Below are 22,779 nucleotides of genomic sequence, written 5' to 3' on the forward strand. Positions count from 1 at the left end.
TTGGAGTTATAGAAGCTGGACTTTGAAATTTGGCTGGCTCTATAATTTATTACTTGTGTGAACCTAGGCAAATCACTTATCCTTAAGTTCCTCAACTATAAATGAATTTTGGACCATATAATCTCAAAATTCCCCTATAGCTTTTAATTCCTATAATCCTAATTTTTAGAAATTGCCCTCATAAATTTTTTCCAGCAGTAACAGAACTTTTCTCAGAACTTAATAATAGCAATTGACAAGCTATGAATGTTCCTATGTTCAGAAATGGGGAAAAAATGTAATTCACAATTGACCAGAGTTCTTTGAGTAGTTACTTTGGACAGAAAGAATTGTCTAGATTTTCCTCTCATGGCAATGGAAGTGAAAAAAATACTGAATTTTGAGTTAGGAGCAATAGGTTCAAATCATACCTCAGATGTCTACTAGCTGTATAACCATGGGAAAGGCATAACCAACCTGAGCCTTGATTTCTTCATCTTTAAAAGGGGGATAATGATTCATTTAGTCCATACACTATAGGGTTGTTGTAAGGATCAAATGAAAAATGTGTATACAACACTTCTCAAGTACTACAGAAATGCCAGGTAAAATGACTGGCTGAAAAATTTCTTCCCATAAAATATCTACTAATGTTAGGACAACTATATAGAACACAAAAAAGGGACCTCATCCATATATATATATATATATATATAGATGCTGCTTCTTGACTTTATCTTCCCGTAAGTTCACCACAGAGGATCCACAAAATATGCTTTGATTTTTCCTCATTTTCTCTTGATATCAGGAGAACATCAGTAGAGGAAGGGGTGGTCTAATGGTTTTCTTTTACCCTGACCTCATGATCAGACCTTCTTCTTATGGATAACATATTACTCTGATAATTTAATTTATTTCTGTCAATGTTCCTAATTTATTATGTACTATTGCCAGCTCACACCCAATATGAGCCCCTAAGGGTTCAGCCCTCTTAGTGGTACTCAATTTTAATTCTTCAGGCTATAGCATTCAATTTCTCATAATCATAGGAAAACACCAGGATGATGTTTTAAAAGATGACTCTTTATTTTAGGGATAAATTTGATGTCCTTATAGAAGTTCTGTAATTTCCCAGTTGCTGATACAGATGACTGTTCTCTGTCTGGGAAATAATGATAATAACAGTAGTAGTAATAATAATAATAGTAAAGTTTGAAGATAAGCAAAATGCTTTACAGTTATTAATGTCACTTCATCCTCACAACTCTAACAGTTGCTATCATTATTTCCATTTTATACATGATGAAACTGAGGCAGATAGAGATTAAATGACTAGCTGGTAGACCTCTGAAGATTTGTTCCCATGTTCAGGGCTCTATTCACTATATCACCTAAGTCAGCTTTCCAAGTTATCTAGGCAATAAGTAGTCTAGAGGAAATTGAAGTCATTACAGTCAAATAGATTATCTTCACAAAATGCTTTGTAGATGAATTTTTCTGTGTCATTGGTTAGACTAAACTCCTTTGAGTTATTGTAAGGAATTGTTCTGAGTTAGACTTCATTCAGGAGGTTCTGTTTTGCCCTGGGGCATGAATTAACCAGTATGATGTCATCTGTAAACTGACGTTTATGGAGGCCCTTATCAACTACATCAAATCTTTCTTTGACTTGAACTTTTTTCTGGATATTTTCTATGATAGTGGGACAACTTTGATGAAATATGACTCCCTGCTTTATCCTTCAAGTGATTTTTAATGATGAGATCATGGGATGAATTCAACTTTCAAGGAAGCTTAAATAATTTGGAGGCATATGTTAGGATACCTTATTGTAAGAAAGTCTTCAAAATGGCATCTTGTTCTACTGAATCATAAGTTGTTTTTTTTTTTTAAGTCTTACCTTTCATCTTAGAATCAATATTGCATATTGGTTCCAAGGGAGAAGAGTGTTAAGGGCTAGACAATGGGAATTAAGAGACTTGCCCAGGAAATATCTGAGACCAAAATTGAACCCAAGACTTCCTGTCACTAGGCCTAGAAATCAAAAACTTAAAAAAAAATTTTTTTTGAGTTGACCAAACAAACACAAACCACACTGGAATATTGATTTCTCTACATATTGTATTTAATTTGTGTTGATAATGCTGTGATCTACTCCAGAATATCACTTGAGAAAACATGCTAAGCTACTCAATGATACACTCAGTGCATGTGTAAATTATCTTCACAAAATATTGTGTAGATAGAATGTAGACGTTTATTTCATTAGTAAGTGATGCTCTCAGAGCCACCATTTTTAGTATTAATAATCATCAAGATTTTTCCATATACTTCTCTATATCCCTCAATAACTTCATAATTGTACTGCCTATAGAATAAATGTCCTTTATGTATACTTGGGTTGATCCACATGCTTTTCTTATTTCTGTTTTCTCAAATTTCATATTTACCTTCTTTATAAACATATATGGAATTGTAGTGTTAGAATCTTAGTATTCCCTAAAAGGGGCAATTACTTGTCATAAGTCTTTGCTGAACTTTTCCATTCTTTTATTTGTCATTACTCTTACAACTTCACCCCTTAATATCTTAAAGATGATTTTGTTTAGTTGAGTTTCTCCTCTAGCTTTGTTTAAAGTGATTTTACTTTCCACTGCTTCTTTATTTTATGGATTAAAACTTCTATAAATTTACACATTCTTCTCGCTATGATTTTATGTATGAGTATGTATTATGGCAAATAATTTTTAGTGGTTGACCTTATGTAGTAAATCATCACAACCAGTGCCAATGCCATTTCTTCCATTCTTTCATCATCTAGTATCATCATAATCATCATTAATAACACATTTAAAAGGCTAATATGAAGTATTTTAATTGAATGCCATAAATTTTTCTCATTTTTATTCTTTCTCCTCACTTTCTCCTAATATTTTCGTTCTATTACAAGTTTGTGTCCTAATAGTCCACACACAGATAATTCAAGAATGACTCCTACATCAAAAAGGAATTATTACTTGTCTGATCAAATATTAATTTCTTGTTGTGTGATTTTATTTGGTGTTGCTCATGTTCAGTATTTACTGTTTTGTTTAAAAAAATATTTGTGAAGCAAAGGCATAAGGTTTCTGTGTAATCTAATTAACAATAATAAAACGAGGGGATGGAAAGGATATCTCCACAGAAAAACTATGAGACTGAGGAAATAAACAACAAATGAACCTTCTAACGAAATTTTTTAAAAGCCCTTATCTAAAGCATTGATTCTAAGACAGAAGAAAGGCAATGGGTATAAGTGACTTGCCCAGGGTCAAACACCTAGGAAGTATCTGAGGTCACATTTGAACCCAGGATCTCCTTTCTCTAGGCCTGGCTCTCTATCTACTGAACCACCTAGCTGCCCTACTTCTAATAAATTTTTTTAAAATTGTGGAATAAAAAAATGCCATGAGAAATTTCCATGAATAGAGGTTAATTCTTCAACAACCATACCTAGACAACTAGAATTACAGAAATCAAATGATCATGTGAACCCCAAAAGAGATTACAGGGTCTAATAAAAGAATGGAATAGATAGGAAGTGAAATGAGATCTCTTAATGAATAACACAAAAGGAGAACTAATGGCTTAAAAAAGAAGCCAGAAAATTGTGGACATGCTAAAAATAAGGATAGCTTTAATGGAGATACAGGAAACATTAAAAACCCAATAATATAAAAGTTATTAGAATTATGTCAAAGCATAATTGGAAGTACAAATATGGTGTCAATATTCAGAAGCAATTTATATAGATGACAAAGTTTAATGAGATAAACTATGGTTTCCTCCAAAAACAAAGCTTCAATACCACTTTTCAGGAAATCAATGAAGAAAATGTCATTGAAGCATTGAAACTTTTAAAGAATAAAAGAGAAATGAGAAGGATCATCAGAATGCCTCAGGATAAGTTCAGAATGAACTTATATAGAGAAAAAAGAACTTCTCCCCTCTCCATTTGTTGGACAGCGGGAGATTTATGGGTGTGAAATGTTGACTAGATTGTAGGATACTTTGAATGTGCTAACTGGTTTGATTGTTTTTTTCTTTTTTGGAAAAAGGTTTCCTTGAGTAGGAGAGAAATGAATACATTCAGATATAAATGAAATGTAAAAAAAAAAGTCATCAAAGAAACAAACAAAAAGATTTTACTCTTCTACAAAAGCAATAACCAAAGTATTGATTTTAATTTAAAAAGCAAATGTTCAGAAAGAGATAGGTTATTTACCAAAGTTTTACCAAATCCTACACATTAATCATAAGAAGAGAAGAGAGAGAGAGAGAGAGAGAGAGGGGAAAGGGGGCTTAATACATCTTAATGCTTTTTGAAATTGTAGAGCCAGAGGTAACAGTCATTGATTGTAAAGGTGAAGTTTGGGGGACAAGGAAAAGGACAAGAGTTATCTGAACTAAGGTATAAGGGTCTACAAGAAGATTGTCATCAACAAAAGAAACTACAATTATGAAGAGGAAAAGGAAAAGGGGGGGGGGTAAAGGTGGAAGAAATGGAGCTTTTTAGAATGAAAGGGCTTGGCAACAGATTGTTGGGTGAAAGTGATAAGAGTTCAAGATGACCCCCTAGGTTTTATGCCTGGGTAACTGGGAGAATAAAGATAACCTCATAGGAAAGTTAAGGAGAGAGAGCATTTGGCAGAAAAGATGAGTTCAGCTTTGGAAATGTTGAGTCTTTAAGACCTCCATTTCTAGATGTGCTATAGGCAGTTGGGGAGAGGGCAGGGCAGGGCTGGGTGAGTAGATCTAAGTATCATCAGCATAGAAATTATAATTGAATCCATGGGAACTGATAAAGTCACTAAAGTGGCAGATAAAGGAAAGATAGTATAAAACATCTCTCCAAAATTCTGTGACTGAAGTGAGCTCAAACTTAAGAGAGCACATGTGGCAATAGGGTAAGATTTGTCTCCCAATTTTTAGAAGTCTGCTTCTTTCATTTCATTTCACTGAGATTTCATTTCAATCTGCATCCATCATTGCCCTAGATGTGGCCATCAGCTGGCCAGGATAAAGTTGAGGACATTTCTGGGAAGTCCAATATCCTCTTGACTTTTGCAAACTGAAAGGCCCCTTTCCAATCAAATGGGAAAGGTACTGAGGAAGGGAAGGAAATAGATCAAGGCTGAGTTAAAGTAGAACCTTTCTATCCCTCCTTCAGGCAGTTCTTCAGAAACACATTGAAAAGCCTCAAGCTCCAATTTCTAGAATCCTTACCATTTGGGCTAACCCAGGAGTGGAACAAAATCCCCCAGCTAGTTCCCCAAGCAGACCTAAAATCTGGTGTCATTTCCCTTCAACAAATGACATTCTAAGACTTTCTGCATGTAATCCTAAAGTCTATGATTGATTGATTTAGAGGCTTTATCACCTAGTTATGTTTTCTTAAGCAACAATATTGTACAGTCATGTCCGACTCTTTGTGACACCATGAGATTTTCTCAGCCAGGATATCTGAGTGGATTGCCATTTCCTTCTCCAGTGTTGCTTTTTGTTGTCAGTCAATCAGAGACTAAATGACCTGCCCGGGGTCGCACAGCTAGGAAGTATCTGAGGTCACATTTGAACTCAAACCTTTCTGACTCCAAGCCCAGTACTCTGATCACTTGAGCCACTTAGCAGCTTCCTAGGCAGACAGAAATTAAGCAAATTTGCCTAGGGTCTCACAATTCGGAAGCATTTGAGGCCAGATTTTAATTCAGGTGTTTCTAACTCCACTTAACCATTGAGGCACAGCTAGCTGCCTCTGCTAAGTTAAAATAGGATGGGATAGTATCAATCAGCTCTTACAAAGTACTTTATTATCTTCTCCATTAGAATATAAGCTCAGGATTAACTAATTGATAGTCAAAAGATTTGAACAGACAGGTTTTAGATGAAGAAATCAAAGTGATAAATAAGTATATGAAAAAATGCTCTAATCATTACTATAAAAATATTTTACCAATTACATGGCATAACAAATTTCCACATAAGCCTTCTGAAGTTAAATGATCCAAATTGTCTTCCTTCCTCCTTCCCTCCCTCCTCCCAGATCTGGCAAAGCAATTGAGTTATACATGTATTATCATGCAAAACATATTTCCATATTGTTCGTTTTTATAAGAGAATAATCTTAAAAAAACCAAAACCCCAAATACAATTAAATAAATTAAAGTGAAAAAATCGTACACCTTGATCTGCATTTTGACTCTAATAGCTTCCTCTTTGGAGGTGGATAGCATTCTTTGTCATAAATTCCTCAGAATTGTCCTGGATCTTTGGGTTGCTAAGAGTAGTTAAGCCTATCATGGTTGATCATTCCATAATATTGCTGCTACTGTGTACAATATTCTCCTACTCCTGCTTATTTCACACTGCATCAGTTCATGTAGGTCTTTCCAGCTCTTTCTGAAATCATCCTGTTCATCATTTCTTACAACACAACAGAATTCCATCACCATCATAATCCACAATTTGTTCAGCTATTCCCCAGTTGATGGAAAACCCAGTTTCCAATTCTTTGCTACCACAAAAAGAGAGCTATAAATATTTTGTACAAGTAGGTCTAAATCATTTCTAATTAGAGAAATGCAAATCAAAGCAACTCTGAGATATCACCTCACACCCATCTGATTGGCTAAAATGATAAAAGAGCAAAATGACAAATATTGGAGGGGATTTGTAAAAAATATATAGTGTAGTGCTACTGTAACTATGAAGTGATCCAAACATTTTGGAGAGCAGTTTGGAATTATGTCCAAAATGTTATAAAACTGTGTATACTTTCTGAGCCAGAAATACTACTATTAGGTTTAATTCCTAAGATGATCAGGGAAAAAAGGAAAAGAACCTTTATTTCTAAAATATTTATAGCAGTTCTCTTAGTGGTGCAAAGACTAGAACTTGAGGGGATGCCCATTAACTGGGAAATGGCTAAACAAGTTGTGGCATATGATTGTGGATAGAATAGTATAGAGCCATAAGAAATAAGTAGCTGGTTAATTTTGGGAAAACATGGAAAGACCTACATGAAATTAAGAAGGGTGAAATGAGCAGAACCAAGAGAACATTATATACAGTAACAGAAATATTGTTTGAAGAATGACTTGTATATGAGAAAGAACTGATAAATATAAACAAGAAAAATTTAGTTTTATATATACATATATCCTTTTGTCATAGGATGCCTTCTCTAATGCAGGGAGGAGAGGAAGACGTGGGAATTTTCATGTAACAAAAAACCCCAAACGAATTAAAAATAATTCTTGTAAGCTCGGGAAGTCCCACAATTTAGCACAATGCCTTGCACAAAATAGTAACAGTTAATATTTTTTATAGACTTTAAGGTTTTCAAAGTGCTTTACAATATTATTTCATTTTGTCCTCACAACTCTGAGGAGTAGGTGTATCCTTATTTTATAGATGAGGAAAATGAGTCGGGAAGAAGTGAAGTGACTTCCCGAGATCATGCAGCTATTGTCTAGGACAGAACCTGAACTCAGATCTTCCTTACTAGAGGTCCACCATTCTGTCTACTGTACCAACTATCTGTCCCACACTACCACCATCAACAATAGACTTTATGTTTTGCAAAGAACTTTATATATTTTGTGTTTGGTTGCTTGAAACTTTTTTTAAAAGAACAATGAATAATAACAATAGCACAAACCTAATCTTCTAATGATAGGCATTTTCCTCCCATGCATTTTTGTTCAAAGGGTAGCTTGGTGATCAGGAAGAAAAAAAAATAACATTTCTCAGAACTTTCGTTACTCACATCTGATTCATTCTTGGTGCGTTTATGTTTTCCCTTCCTGCCTCATTCATTGCCCGTTTGTAGAGGATGAGGATTCTGAATCATACTCATTCCAGATGAAAAACAATTCAGATTCAATCCTAGGAGGTTTGGAAGTGAGCATTTGTGCATGTGTTGTAGAAGCCTTCTGCATTTTCAGGAGTTAATTTTGAGGGAAGTTTTAATAACCCTCTGGCGATGGAAGATTTTGCTCTCGTGCATTTCAATAAGACATTTATCATTGCTCTCATCATTTCTGGGAAATCTGGCTCTCCTATTCACATGGTGCCACAGCATGAGACCTAGTCATGGAAACTTGAGCTTGGCCGGGTGAGGGGGTGGGGAGATGTGTAAGGTGGGGGATGTGTTTTGGTTGTGAGGCTCCCGCTGCTGTGGAGTGCATAGTGGAGATGCTTGGAGAAAGTTGAAATAAAAGGGCGTGTGTGTGTGTGTGTGTGTGTGTGTGTGTACGGGTGTCTTCATGTGTGTGCAAGGGTGTATGTGTGTAAAGGTGTATATATGTGTGTGTAAAAGATTGAGGGAGAGAAGTTGGTGATTGCCTTCTGCTGCTGCTTTAAAAGCTCCCACAATGCAGCGCCCGTGTCCCAGTTCCGTTACAATGTATCTCCTGGCAAAGGAGAGTGAGAGAGGGCCCAAAGGATAGGAAGAGAGAGGCCGAAAGCAGTTACTGTAACCAGAGAGCGAAAGGCCGCAGGAGGTGCGCGCGCGCGCACACATACACATACACACACGCGCACACACGCACACACACATACACATACACACTCTCAAGCACGCGCAAGGCGAAGGGGGAGGAGCCGCGCTGCTCCGTAGCCCCTTGGAGGCTGGTGCACAGCCCCTAGAGCTACAGTCAGAGCTACAGACAGACACAGACTGTGTCTCCCGCCCCCTTACTTGATCCCAGCTGCAAAACAGCGGCGGTGGCGGCGGTGGCTGCCCCTCTCCCCTCCCATTCCCTCCACTGCGCTGCTGCTGCTGTGCCGCCCTTGCAGCAGCAGCAGGAGCAGGAGCAGCAGCAGCAGCAGCAGCAGCAGCAGCAACTCGAGTGGTTTAGCCCTCCTCGCAGCAGCGGGATTGGAGTTAGTGGTGGTGGGGAGGTTTTTCTCCACTCGTGGATCCCCCAGATCCCCTCCCTACACATACACACATACTCCGTGGATGTGAAGCGTGTGTGCTTCTTGGAATCCCTTCTTCAAAGTCCCCAGCTCTGCTCCAGGAGAAGAGAAGCCGGTGCTAAAGCCGTGGAGGGGGGCTCGCTGGCTGGAGAGGAGCGGAGCCCGAGCCACGGCTGCTGGAGGAGGAAGAGTGCTGGACTGCCCAAGCCGTCGTCGCTACCCTGGAGCTTTGCAGCAGTCTGAGCTCCCTGGAGCCGCCCGAGTCCCGGATGCGCGGCTACTGCCCAGCACAGCTTCCCTAGGCTCCACTCTGCAGCCTACCCGGGTGTTGCAGTTGCAAAACTGTAAGTATCAACTTTAGTTTGCTCTGGAGATTTCTTAATGGGCCTTCCACCCCTCCCCTCCGCTGCTTTCTTTCCCCAAAACCTCCTGCTTCCTCTCTGGGCTCCTTCTCTTCCCCGCCCCCCCCCCCCATTTTTCTCTTTCTCCACCTTGTTTCTTTTACTCTTTCTGCCTCCCCCTACCCCCACCCCTCTCCAGCTCCTTATTCACCTTCTCTCTTCTTTCGTTTTAAATTTGATCAGCCCCACAGATACTTTTCAGAAAAGTACAAGGTCGCCCCCCACTCTCCTAACTCTGGGCCAGTGCCCTTGGAAAGAGAGTTTAGAGGCCACTTTTTGCTGAACTAAGGAATGGAACTCTTGACTTCTTGGATTACCCCCCACCCCAATGGAAATTGGATTTCTTTTTTTCTCTTCTAAGGAGGGTTAGTGAAGTATTACTTTTCTTGGTCTCAAATAATTTGTTTCGTTGTCCATTGCTTAAAAAAAAAAAATCTGTCTTCTCTGTGCTCCGCCCCACCCAGCCGTGAGTCCTTCTACTGAGAAAAGATAAAGTAGGAGAGACATTAAAAGTAAATCTGTATGGTATTTAAAAGAGTAAAATAGTATATTGAAGAACGCAAGATGACAGATTTAGATGAAATTTGGGTTTTGCTTGATACAGAGCCCTGGATACTCTCAAGCCAAATATGTAGTTTCTTTATGTCTTGTTTCCTCCAAAAGAAACAACTACATTTTCGTTTTGTATAACCGTCTGGTGTTGCTAATGACCCACTCTTTGTATTAAATAGTATGTCGAGTAACTCAGTTGTGCAGGCTTGCTGTAGTTCAATATTGCATTTTATGTTTATGAGTGGAGAAAGGGAGAAGATAGTATGCATTTTAGTAGCGACTTACACCTGTCAAATGGGAGACTTGTGGTAAAGTGGGAAGAATGCTAGGTTCGTGAACGTGAGATCTTGGTTTGAATGCTCACCTGCAACTTTACTATCTTCCCTGTGTGACCTTGGGCTAGTCACTTTCTCCTTTCGAGGTCTCAGGTTCCTTATCTGTAAAAACTCTAAATCGGTGATCCTAAGCTTTGCAAAATCATAATCGTGGTAATAAAGTATTTAGTTAAAATTCCCATGGTAGGCTTTATAACAGCCATAACGGGTAGTTTTTGTAATATGTCATCATAATTTTTTGACTTTTGATTAGATCCACTTTGACCCCAGAAGGCAACCTTCCTTTAAAAGCAAAGGGTTCTGTGAAGGGATTCTAATTGAAGGTTCTAGCTAGCTGAAATTTTTATTTGCTCAATTTGCATTGAATTATGTTAGCAATTGCTGCATAGTAGGAAGGGGAGGGAAATGTATGGTGTGTTGGAATGCATTCTAAACATCATGCAGTTTACCTTAGTTAGGATCTGAGATAATCCTGGACTCTTGCAGGGATAAGATGCATAGCAGCCAGTGCAAAAATGTTGATTGAGTAAATATCAATTGCTTTTCCATGGAAGAAAGGAGTGGTACTTATGAATTTTATCATTTTGTAGCCACTGGTAATGTTGGCTTTCATTTTATTATTTTGGGGTTGAGGAGAGATCTAATGAAACAGTTGTATCCATTACTTTTAGATTCACATTAGAATTCTTTTTTAAAACCCAAACATGAGAGAATACAACATATACTGGAGTTTACAGATTTAAGGAAATGTCTCTCAATTTTTTTCCTTTTAGGAGTTTCAAAACAATAGTGTCATATAAAATGTACATTTATGATATTAAAGAGAATTTTTCCTAGTATCATCTAGTTACAAGCTTTTCAAGTTTTGGGACAGAATGATATGAGAAGTATGAGGCAGTAAATGAAAGTACTTTGCAGAAATGATTAGTGTCTTTGAATTATAAAGCTTCAAAGTGCTCTAGGTAAAAGCCATATGTTATTAACATCAATTTTTCCTTTGAAATTTCAAAGGAGAAAAATGTTTAAAGATGCTTTTTCTATTTTATTTTTGATAAATCTGAAATTCAGTAAATATTTGGGAATTGCAGACTAGAACATTTTTGTGTACATATATATTCATTTCCTGTTTGCTTTTTAGGTGCTGAGATTTTTTAGTTAGCTCAGTGTCACCTTTGCTGCTTTTGTATAATAGTAGCTAACTTTTTTGGCATGGATGAATAGAAACATATATTTAGAGCTGAAAGAGATTAATGAGTCCAGTCCATTCTTTTTACAGGAGAAAAAATCAAGGCACAGATTTGAGTGACTTGCTTGAAGTCACACAGCTAGTTCTTCAGAATTTTATAGACCAAACTGATAAAGAAGGGAAAGATAATAGCAACTGTTTATTTAGCACTTTAAGGGGGACTAGGTGGCACAGTGAATAGATTGTCTGGCTGGATTGAATTCAATTCTAGTTTCAGACACTGAATAGCTGTGTGACCCTGGGCAAATAACTTCATACTCTTTGCCTCAGTTTCTTCATCTATAAAATGAGCTGGAAAAGGAAATGGCATACCACTCCATTATCTTTATTAAGAAAACCTCCAATGAGATCACAAAGAGCCAAACACAATTAAATTTCAAAGCATCCTCTCTCTCTCTCTCTCTCTCTCTCTCTCTCTCTCTCTCTCTCTCTCTCTCTCTCTCTCCACACAAATACACACACACATATGTTTGTGTGTATGTATATAAGTGTATATGTATCATAACCCTGTGAAGTACATATTTTTTAAACCCCATTTTATAAATGAAGAAACTAATAGAGGTCATCTAGACATACTCTTTTATATTACATATAGGAACACAGAGCTAGGGTTGTAAGAAACCTCAGGGTTTGTATCCAAACTCCTCATTTGACAGATGAAGATACTGAGATTCAAGGACCCAAAGTGATTACCAAGATAGTATCCTTTATGGATAAAATTTAAACCCAGGTTCCCCTGATTAAAAAGTAAGTGACCCTTTTTGCTCAGTCAGGCAAATAGTAAATTAGCAAGATTTAGAGATGGGAAGTTACTTACCCATTGGTGTATAGATAGTAAAATGGCAGAATCTGAATTCGAACCCAGGTCATCTATCCTAATTCAATGCCCTTTTCAATTGGCCTTCTTTCAGTTAATATAATTCTTGTATTGCTGTGGGGGTGAATGCCAGCCAGGTAGGGAGCAAAAATTTGTTTGAGTAATCCCAATTCTTCTTTTGATACCCTGTGAGTTCTGCATAATTGCCTTGTCATCTACACTGGAATATTAAGACAGCATACCTAAACATTGTTAGAGCCCATTCAAGTGATTTCAAGGTCAATGGGGTGGGGTAGCAGAATTGGTATAGTTGACAAACTCAATAGGTTAAACCTTTTCATTATTATCTTTCCTACTTAACATACTCATCTATACTAAGAAGATATCAGAACTCAGGACATAAAGAGAATTTAAAATATCATTCCTGAAAGTGAACAGCAGACTCCCTCATTGCCTCTGAACTAATATCTTTGACATTTTTCTCTTTTTCTCTTAATGCAGGGCCAAACTAGTATTCTCACATGTTAACTCTTTGCTAGTGACAGATACCATGAAATATATTTTGCAATTTTTAAAGGGTAAAAAATGATGCAGAAAATTAATTGTACAGTTGTAAATTGAGACCTCTTTTAATTAGTGTTACCCTTGTTGTTTTCTCTTGTAGATAATCCTTTCTCCAAGTACATAATTAAAGTAATTATACTGCTTTTTACAGCCCAAATTTACTGAAAGAAAGGGTCTTATTGTGGCATATTATTTTACACATTGTCATATGATCACACATGATCACTGTTGTTGATTGGTTAGTGACAGACTTCAAAGGAAAGCAGTGAAAACAAATGATGGCAGAAGAATTCTACTTATAATGACATTTAAGTCTTTTAAGACTTAAGACATTCAAGATGTTTATTAAGTCTCTTGTAGAACTAGAGAACTATTTAATGCATTTTCTTGTAGAAAAGCAGGTATAGCTATAAAGGAGAGCTATTTCTAAAAGGGCTACCTATAGGCCAGGTTCTTTGTTTTTATTCCTAACAACAATAGCAGAATAGATGTAAAATCTCAGTATTTTGACCCTCCTAACAATAGGAAAACTAAAGCTCTTCTGATTAATATTAATAGGCTCATATATGTATAGCCTTTAAAATTTATAAAGGACTTTTGTCACAAGCATTCTTTGAGATAGTGCAAATATTATTATTATCTTCATTTTACGTATTGAGAAACAAAGACATCAAGATGATGAGAATTGTTCAAGGTCACGTAACTAACAAGTTTCTGACATGGGATTTGAGATCAAGTCTCCTGACTTAGACTGTAAGCCCCTTATGAACAGGGGCTGGTGATAGTGGTGGTTTGTCTTTGTGTCTTCAGAGCTTAGCACAGTGCCTGGCAAGTACCAGGCATTTGATAGATGGAAGATGATGTACTGACTGACAAAGCTTTTACAAAGTAACAAACTCACTTTTCTACATTGTATATATGTTTCATTTTATTTCCTTCCTTCCCTCCCTCCTTCTCTCTGTCCCTCTCTCCCTCCCTTTGTGTCTCCAAGTCTAGTTCTCTATACTCTGTGCCATCTGTATGTTTCATTTCAAAAAATACTTTTGAATATTTACTGTGAATCACAAATATTCCCACCCTAATGCAGATGATGACTCCTTTATACATTATTAGATGGTGGATAAGAGATGCTGTAGTTGAAAGTTCATCACTCTATAGCCAACTTTTAGAGACTTTTTCTCACACAATTGAAATATTCTCAGTCTCTGGTCTCTTCATGCCTCAAGTCCTTTCCCTCCTCATCTTTACCCTCTGATTCCCTTGGCTTTCCTCTGGTCTTCAGACATCAACTAAAGTCCTACCTTTTACAAGAAGTCTTTCCAGACCTTAATTTTTTTGCCTTCTCTTTTGAGATTACTCCCAATTTATCTTGTACATAGTTGTTTCCATGTTGACTCACCCATTAGATTGTAAGGTCCTTGAGAAAAGGACTTTAAAAAAAAATTTCCTTAGCACTTAGAGGACAGTGACCAGCACACCATAGGCACTCAACAAATGCTAGTTGACTTCCTGGCTAATGATATATGCATGGCCACAACTCTTACCTTTGATAATTCAGAATGGTATTCTCTATTTGAAAACATAAACATTTCATATTAGAATTCTTAAATCCTAACTTAATGAGTTTATTAATGTCATTTATACTTGTTATCAATTTCCCCTCCAGAATTTTTACTCTATTACCTTGAATTATTACCAATTCTTTTTTTTTTTAAATTCTATCCAGTTTCAATGAAACTTGAAAGATAACAGTAGACCCCTTTAACAATTTGTCAGTGCTCTATAGAGATCAATCCCTGGGGCATGATGAATGAAGAGCCTGGCATAGGGCACTGGTTACAGAGGCAGATGGTAGAGAAGATGAGTTACGTTGGTGAAAGAAAGAAACAGAAAAAATGAAAAGAAAAGAAAAAGGAAGAAAAACAATCTGAGGCTTTTAAAATCTCCATCCCTATGTATGAATGGGATTAGGCTTCTACACTCCTATTAATGCCTACTTTTTTTTTTGCATTGAGTTTAGTCTTATTTTACTGTATAAATCTAATTGGAAATGAGAGAAGGGAACTTATCTGTGTGTGTGTGTATAAATACATTCTTTATATGATTATGTGTCTATTCTATATGATATATATTCACATACACATATATAGCTATATAGTATTTCTTGTATATACATTTATATGCACATGTTGTCTTCTCTAGTAGAAAATAAACTTCTTGAGGCCAATTATTATTCATTTTCATTTATATATTCTCTTTTACAGTACTTGACTATTCAGTCATTTGACTCAGTTGTTCAGTCATGTCTGACTCTTCATGACTCCAGAGACCTATAGCATGCCAGGTCCTTCTGTCCTCCACACTCTCTAGAAGATAGGCTAAGTTTGTGGTCATTGTTTCCATGACAGTATCTATGCATCTTATCCTCTGCCATCTCCTTCTTCCTTTGTCTTCAGTCATGGCCAAGATGGGAGTCTTTTCCAATAGGTCCTGTCTTCTTATTATGTGGCAAAGTATTTAAGCTTCAGTTTCAGTATTTGATCTTGCAGTGAATTGTCTGAATTGACTTCTTTTAAATATCGATCAATTTGATCTCTTTACTGTCCAAAGGATTCTCAGAAGTCTTCTCCAGTACCACAATTAGAAAGCGTTGCTTCTGTGGCACTCAGCTTTCCTTATAGTCCTACTCTACAGCCATACATTGCTACTGGAAAAACCATGGGCTTTGACTCTACAGTCAGAAGGGTAATAATGAATCTGCTTTTTAGCATGCTGTCCCAATTTGTCAAAGCTTTACTTCCAAGGAGCAAGCATCTATTAATACAAGGACCTGCCAAGGAGTTGCTTAATAAGTGCTTGTTTGTTGATTGCTATTTACCTTTACCCAACCCCCTCTAGAAATGGCTCAAGCACTATATAACTTATTCTTACTTGTATAACAAATTATCTGCATTTCATGGGATGAGTGACAGTCAGAAGTGTAATCCACCCTTTCCAAGATTCAACTAGTGTTTATTAAGTTCCTAATGTGTCAGATGACATTGTACTAGGCACTGGTGATACAAAGGCAAAACAGACAAAAGGAACAGCCCTTTCTCTCAAGGAGCTCACAGTTTAACTGAGCAGATGATATGTAACAACTCTGTCCAAACAAGATGTGCCTAGGATCAATTGGAGATAATATCTTTTATCAGCAGGAGAAGGGTGGGATAGAATAGTGAACAGAAAGCCATCAAAGCTCTCTCTACTGAGGGAGACCTTGGATGAGTCTTTTACCTTCTCAGTGCCCACGGCAACTGAACTAAGTTGGCTTTGGTAAAAGAAGTTTCTTTACTCAGAGTTCCATATATGGATGGGATTACAGGGACATCCACTCCATCTTTGATGAATTCAGTCACTAACAACATATTCTGAGTAACCTTATTCTTTATTTTTCTTATCATCTAGATATTTATTATACAGAGTTATTATGAATATTTAGGAGATAGAACAATTGGTGATCCTTTGATACTAATCAAAGTCCATTGTAATAAATTCAAAAAAATGGTTTAAATTCTCATTTGTATGTATATATACAGATATATTTATATATGCTTATATATATTTTGATTTTGTTCCTGTTCAATCCTTTCTGACTCTTCATGACCCGTTTGCTGTTTTCCTATTGGAATGGTTTGCCATTTTTTTTCTTCAGCTCATTTTACAAATCAGGAAACTGAAGCAGTGTGTAGTGACTTGTTCAGGGTCACACAAGCTATTCAGTGCCTGAAGCCAGATTTGAATTTAGAAAGATACATCTTCTTGACTTCTAGGTGCCTTACTCTTTCTATTCTGCTACCTAACTGCCCCCCATGCATCTATACATTTTAGAGTATTTATTATGTTAGATTAGTTACATGTTTACATGGTTTATTATTCATTATCATAATTCAAGGGATCACAGAATCAGATTTGGAAGGAATGTCACCTGCCGCCTAGTTCAACTAATGCATGGAAAGAATCTTTATTATATAATCTACCTGCCAAGTGGCCATCCAGCTTCCCACCACCTTTGTATGACTCTAATTGTTAGGAGAAATAGAGTGAAAATAATAGACTCGCCAGATTTCATAATGACTTTGTCAATTTTGTTCTGTATAATTCACCTCCTCCCTATACACTTATTAGCTGTGTGACCCTAGATTATTAGCCTTGAGGAAATGAAACTAAACTGGAGGTGATAATAATACCTACCTCATGGGCTTGTTGTTATGAGGATTAAATGAAATAACATTATAGGGGCAGTTGGGTGGCTCAGTGGATTGAGAGCTAGGCCTAGAGATGGGAGGTCCTAGGTTCAAATCTAGCCTCTGACACTTTCTAGCTATGTGACCCTGGGCAAGTCACTTAACTCCTATTGCCTAGCCTTTAACTACTCTTCTGCTTTGGAACTAATACACAGTATTGATTCTAAGATGGAAGGTGAAGGTTTAAAAAAGATAAAAGAAATGGCATTGTAAAGAGCTTTTCAAACATTCACAAAACCAAAGTTACACTTGTATGAAATTTCAAAAGGCAAATAAAATCAGACATCTTTTGTTTTGGACTATAGCATGATTCATTTTACAGCAAATTTGCCTTTTAAAATTAAATTTTGTTTTGCCTAATGTCAAAATTATTTTCTCTGTGTAATAAGTGGTGGCTTCTGATATACTGGGGATGAAAAGGGAAACGAAAGCCAGATTGAAGCTTAAAGTTTTAAAAGCTGCCATGGTCAGAGCAGGAATTTGATCATCTCTATACACAAGTCCTCAGTTTGCAAGCTGTGGCTTATAAAAGTCTATTTAGAAATAGGTTGTTTAGAATTTGTAACATTTTCCCAGAGAAACAATGTTTTAAAGTGGTGCTTGGGATGTAGGCCATTCAGTTTAACCCACAATGTAGCTCAATACATTACTATAATTCTAATTTGTGGTTATCTTTCAGATAATCCTGGGATGAGTTAACTGTTGAAAGGCTAAACTAGGAACCTGACCAAGTTTGACAATATTCTTTAAAAGGCCAAATGTTGCATGGGGGAATAGCATGTGGTGGAGAGAGAATAGTGATGTACTCTGAACACATTTCATAACCCTTTCACTACCCACTTAATATCTGGCTGGTTAAATTGAAGGGAGTATGTTGTCCTTTGTAACCCTGGTACTCTTGTCAAGCTTGGGTTGAAGGGAGAGGTGAAATCAATCAACAAAGATTTATTAAGTATCTACTAAGTAGTTTGCATTTAATTGGGATGAGCATGTATCTACATATACAAAATAAATTAAAAGAGAATAAATGCAAATAAACACAAAGCCATTAGGGAAAGAGAGCTTTAGCAGTTAAGGCAGGACATCAAGCAAAACATCACATAGAAGATGGTAATGAGCTGCTTTGTCTTGAAGAAAGATAGCAATACTGTAAAGCAGAGGTAGGGAAGGCATATAGTCCCAAGGCATGGGAGATGGATGGCCTGCTCAAAAATGTGGATGGGAAAAGTAGAATGCCACGTGTGAGGAACAAAGAGAACATCAGTCTAGCTTGATCAAAGACCAGGGGGATGATATATACAGTCAATAGAGAGTTCCCCAGAGTTTATAGACTAGGGGAGTTACAAGATCAAATCTGCCCTTAAAAAATAACTTTGGTAGCAATGAGGATAAACTGGAGTGGTGAAAGACTTGAATCAAGGAGGCTAATTAGAAGGCTATTATTGTAACAGTCTAGGTGAGAAGTGAGGAGTACCTGAATGAATGCAATGTCTATGTAAGTAGAAAAAAGGGACTAGATATGAGAGAAGTAAAGGGTAGAAATTGTAGGAAATGGGCAATTGATTAGATATGTGAGATGATGAAGTAGTAGAGAATAATGCCATATCCTAAGGATATTACCCTGAGGGACCTTACCTTACCTTAGGGTAATGAACCTTTACCAGAAATGGGAAAATTTGGAATAATACTGAATGGATTGGGAGATGGGATGGGATAATGGTTTCTGTTTTTATACCAAATGAATTTGAAATCTCTAGGATATCCAGTTTGAAATGTCTAATGGATTGTTAGTGATTGGAACTTAAGATGAGGGAAAGGCTAGACTCTAAAGGCTCAAGAGTATGATAATTAAACCCGTGGGAGTTGATATGGTCATTGAGAGTCAAGAGAGGTCTCAAAATCGAACCTTGGAGAACATCCCACAATTAAAGAATGTGAAGAACCAGCAATAAGAGACTGAGGAGTTATCACACATCTAGGTGAAATACCAGGACAACAAACTCTCTGAGAAGCATCTAGGAGCAGAGAATTGTCAGTAGAATCCAGTAGAAAGAGTGAAGTTCATCTGATTTAGCCATTTAGTGATCACTAGTAACTGTAGAGAGCAGCATCAATTGAGTGATGAAATCACAAGCCATATTCAAAAGAGTTGAAGAATGAGTGAGAGGAAAAACTGAAGTCAAGGAGTATAGATGTCTTTTCTAAGAGTTTACAGAGAAGAGAAATAAGAATGAACTTGAAGTGATGGTAGAGTTTAGTGACAGTTTTTAAGAATGAGGGAGATGGGCATGCTTTAAGACTGTAGAGAAAGAATCAGTAGATAGGGAGAATTGACTATTTGAGATGTTTGAGAAGATAGGAAGAAGTGGAATTAAAGGCATTTGTAGAGGAAATCATATTGGCATGGAAGAAGACCACTTTATTTATTAAAACCTGATGAAAGAAGGAGAGATTAGAAGATAATAAATGTAGGAGATGTTAGAGGTTTTTGAGATGAAGAGGAGATCATAGCAAATGGCTTCAATTTCTCAGTTAAGAAATGAGGATGAGAAAATTCTGGGAGGGAGAAGAAAAGGTCAAGGGGGAAGGTCTGAGGTAAGATGGTTTCCCTCCTCTTAAACCAACTTTCATACTCCTTCATCAAAGATATTTTATTCATATTAATTATGTGTCTCTGAAGTGCCAATAAGGATAATCAAAAGTCAATTTTAAGCATTTTCCTTAGAGCTAGGATTCAGGGGGTCTGTGGAAATGGGGGGAAAATATTTTCACTGTAGTTGGCTTTACAATCCTCTGTGTTTTAATTTATACATTTAAAAGTATCATTCTCAGAAGGGATTCATAGGTGTCACCAGATTGTAGTATGATAGTCATTGTTAGGGTAATCTTGTGTTTGACTTTACCAGAGTAAAAAGTAGCAACCTTAACTCCGAGGCACAGCTTTTTGAGAATATCTACTAAAGAAGAAAGCCACCTACTCAAATTAATGTATTTATTCAGTGCCATACCTATCAAACTACCAAAAAATCTTTTTTATAGAATTAGAAAAACATTATAAGAGAGTTCATCTGGAAGAACAAAAGATCGAGAATATCAAAGGAGATAATGAAAAAAAAATGTGAAGGATGGGGGCCTAGCAGTACCAGATCTTAAACAGTGCTGTCATCAAAACAATATGGTACTATCTAAGAGACAAAAGGGAGGATTAGTGGAATAGACTTGGGATAAATAACTCCAGCAAGCTAGTGTTCAATAAACCCAAAGACCCCAGCTTTTAGGACAAAAACTCAGTATTTGACAAAAACTGCTAGGAAAATTGGAAAACAGTATGGGAAAAATTAGGTTTAGATCAACTCCTTTTACCCTATACCAAGATAAATTAAAAATGTGTAAATGACTTAAATATAAAGAGTGAAATCATAAATAAATTAGGTGATCATAGATTAGTATACCTGTCAGATCTGTGGAAAAGGAAGGTTTAAGATCAAGCAAGAGATAGAGAACTGTGCAAAATGTAAAATGAATGTTTTGATTATATCAAATTAAAAAGGTTTTGTACAAACAAAACTAATGCAACCAAAATTAGAAGGAAAGCAACAAACTGGGAAAACATTTTTATGACAAAACTCTCTGACAAAGGTTTAATTTCCCAAATATATAAGGAACTCAAGTCAAATCTACCAAAAAAAAAAAAATCAAGCCATTCCCTAATCAACAAATGGTCAAGTGACACAAATAGGCAGTTTTCACAGGATGAAATCAAAACTATCAATAAGCACATGAAAAAAAGTGTTCTAAATCCCTCCTGATTAGGGAAATACAAATTAAAACAACTCACGCCTAGCAAATTGGCCAATATGACAGCAAAGGAAAGTAATGAATGCTGGAGGGGCTGGAGGGGATTTGGCAAAGTCAGGACATTAATGCATTGCTGGTAGAGTTGTGAATTGATTGAACCATTCTGGAGGGCAATTTGGAACTATGCCCTTCGATCCAGCCATATCACTGCTGGGTTTGTACCCCAAAGAGATAATAAGGAAAAAGACTTGTACAAAAATATTCATATCCATGCTCTTTGTGGTGGCAAAAAATTGGAAAATGAGGGGGGTATCCATCAATTGGGGAATTGCTGAATAAATTGTGGTATACCATGGTGATGGAATATTATTGTGCTGAAAGGAATAAGGAAATGGAGGAATTCCGTGTGAATTGGAATGACCTCCAGGAATTGATGCAGAGCAAAAGGAGTAGAACCAGGAGATCATTGTACACAGAAACTGATACACTGTGGTATAATCAGATGTAATGGACTTCTCTACTAGCAGCAATGCAATGATCAGTGACAATTCTGAGGGACTTATGAGAAAGATGCTCTGCACATTCAGAGAAAGAACTGTGGGAATAAAAACACAGAAGAAAAACATATATATGATCAAGCACATGGTTTAATGGGAATATAATTAGGGTATTGGCATGAAAAGATCATTCTATTGCAAATATAAAATAATATATAAATAGGTTTGGAATAATGATACATGTATAACCCATTGGAATTGCTTGTAAGCTCTGGTGGGGGAGGTAGGGGAGGAAAAGAACATGAATCAAGTAATGTCGGATTATGGCACAATCAAATATAATGGACTTCTCTACCAGCAGCAATGCAATGACCCAGGACAATACAGAGGAATTTAGGAGAAAGAACACTATCTACATCCAGAGAAAGAACTGTAGAATCAGAAATGCATTAGAAAAATATGTGATCGGCCATGTAGTATATATAATAGGGATGTGATTAGGGGTTTGATGTTAAAGGATCACTCTACTGCAAATATGAATAACATAGAAATAGGTTTTGAACAATGATACATATATAAACCCAGTAGAACTGCTTTTTGGCTTTGGGAGGGGGGAAGAGAGAGAGGGAATCATGAATCATGTAACCATGGGAAAATATTCTAAATTAAAAGAAAAAAGAAAAGAAAAAAGCCAAATACCTTTGATCTCAGGATAGGTTTTCATGATTATTTTCTATTAATTTTTTTTGTAATCTGCCTAATTTTGAACCTTTTTGAAATTATAACTTATTATATTTATATAGTTTTTTGTACAGTTTTACAGGGTACTTTCACATGTTTTATTTAATCCTTAGAGAAACTCTTTGATTTATACTGGGAAAATAGTATTATTTTCCTACTATATATAAGGAAATTGACTGTTGAAGAGGTTAGCAACTCACATATGATCATGTAACTGGTTAATGGTAGAATGCTGAAATTAGAGTGGTAACTAGTTTTTGAGTCCCTATTTCAGCACTCTGTTCTACAAAATATTATTATTTCTCATGAGGTAAACTGAGAAAAATTTTGATAGCACTATCTTCCCTTCTAAAATACAGTGTACCAAAAGTCTTAGTGCAGGTAAGCTTAAGATGGTACCAAGATTTGGAGGGTAACCCATCATAAATATAAAATACTTCTATAACAAGAGACCTGGTGCTAGCCTGGAAGCTGCAAATGCTTTCCCTCACATACAGTCATCCATGATTAAGTTAATTATTTATAAGGCCATGTAGATGTTCTAATAAATCAAAATAATTAAAAATGTTTTCATCATTTCTCCTATTGATAAAAAAAACACA

General features: G+C 36.5%; 1 protein-coding gene and 1 long non-coding RNA gene across 2 annotated transcripts in view; one reads left to right on the plus strand and one right to left on the minus strand.

The window, feature by feature from the left end:
* The window catches only part of LOC130454567 (uncharacterized), a 48,015-nt gene extending 39,756 nt beyond the window's left edge, over window positions 1–8,259 (minus strand). The window contains exon 1 of the long non-coding RNA XR_008912215.1: window positions 7,787–8,259. This is a non-coding gene — a long non-coding RNA (uncharacterized LOC130454567). The remainder of the gene's footprint in view (window positions 1–7,786) is intronic.
* Window positions 8,199–22,779, plus strand: part of RASSF8 (Ras association domain family member 8) — a 129,168-nt gene continuing 114,587 nt past the window's right edge. Inside the window, exon 1 of the mRNA XM_007503922.3 lies at window positions 8,199–9,284. The gene's annotated coding sequence lies outside the window, so the exon portion shown is untranslated. The remainder of the gene's footprint in view (window positions 9,285–22,779) is intronic.

Source organism: Monodelphis domestica, chromosome 5 (assembly GCF_027887165.1).
Source record: "Monodelphis domestica isolate mMonDom1 chromosome 5, mMonDom1.pri, whole genome shotgun sequence".
Lineage (NCBI taxonomy): Eukaryota > Metazoa > Chordata > Mammalia > Didelphimorphia > Didelphidae > Monodelphis > Monodelphis domestica.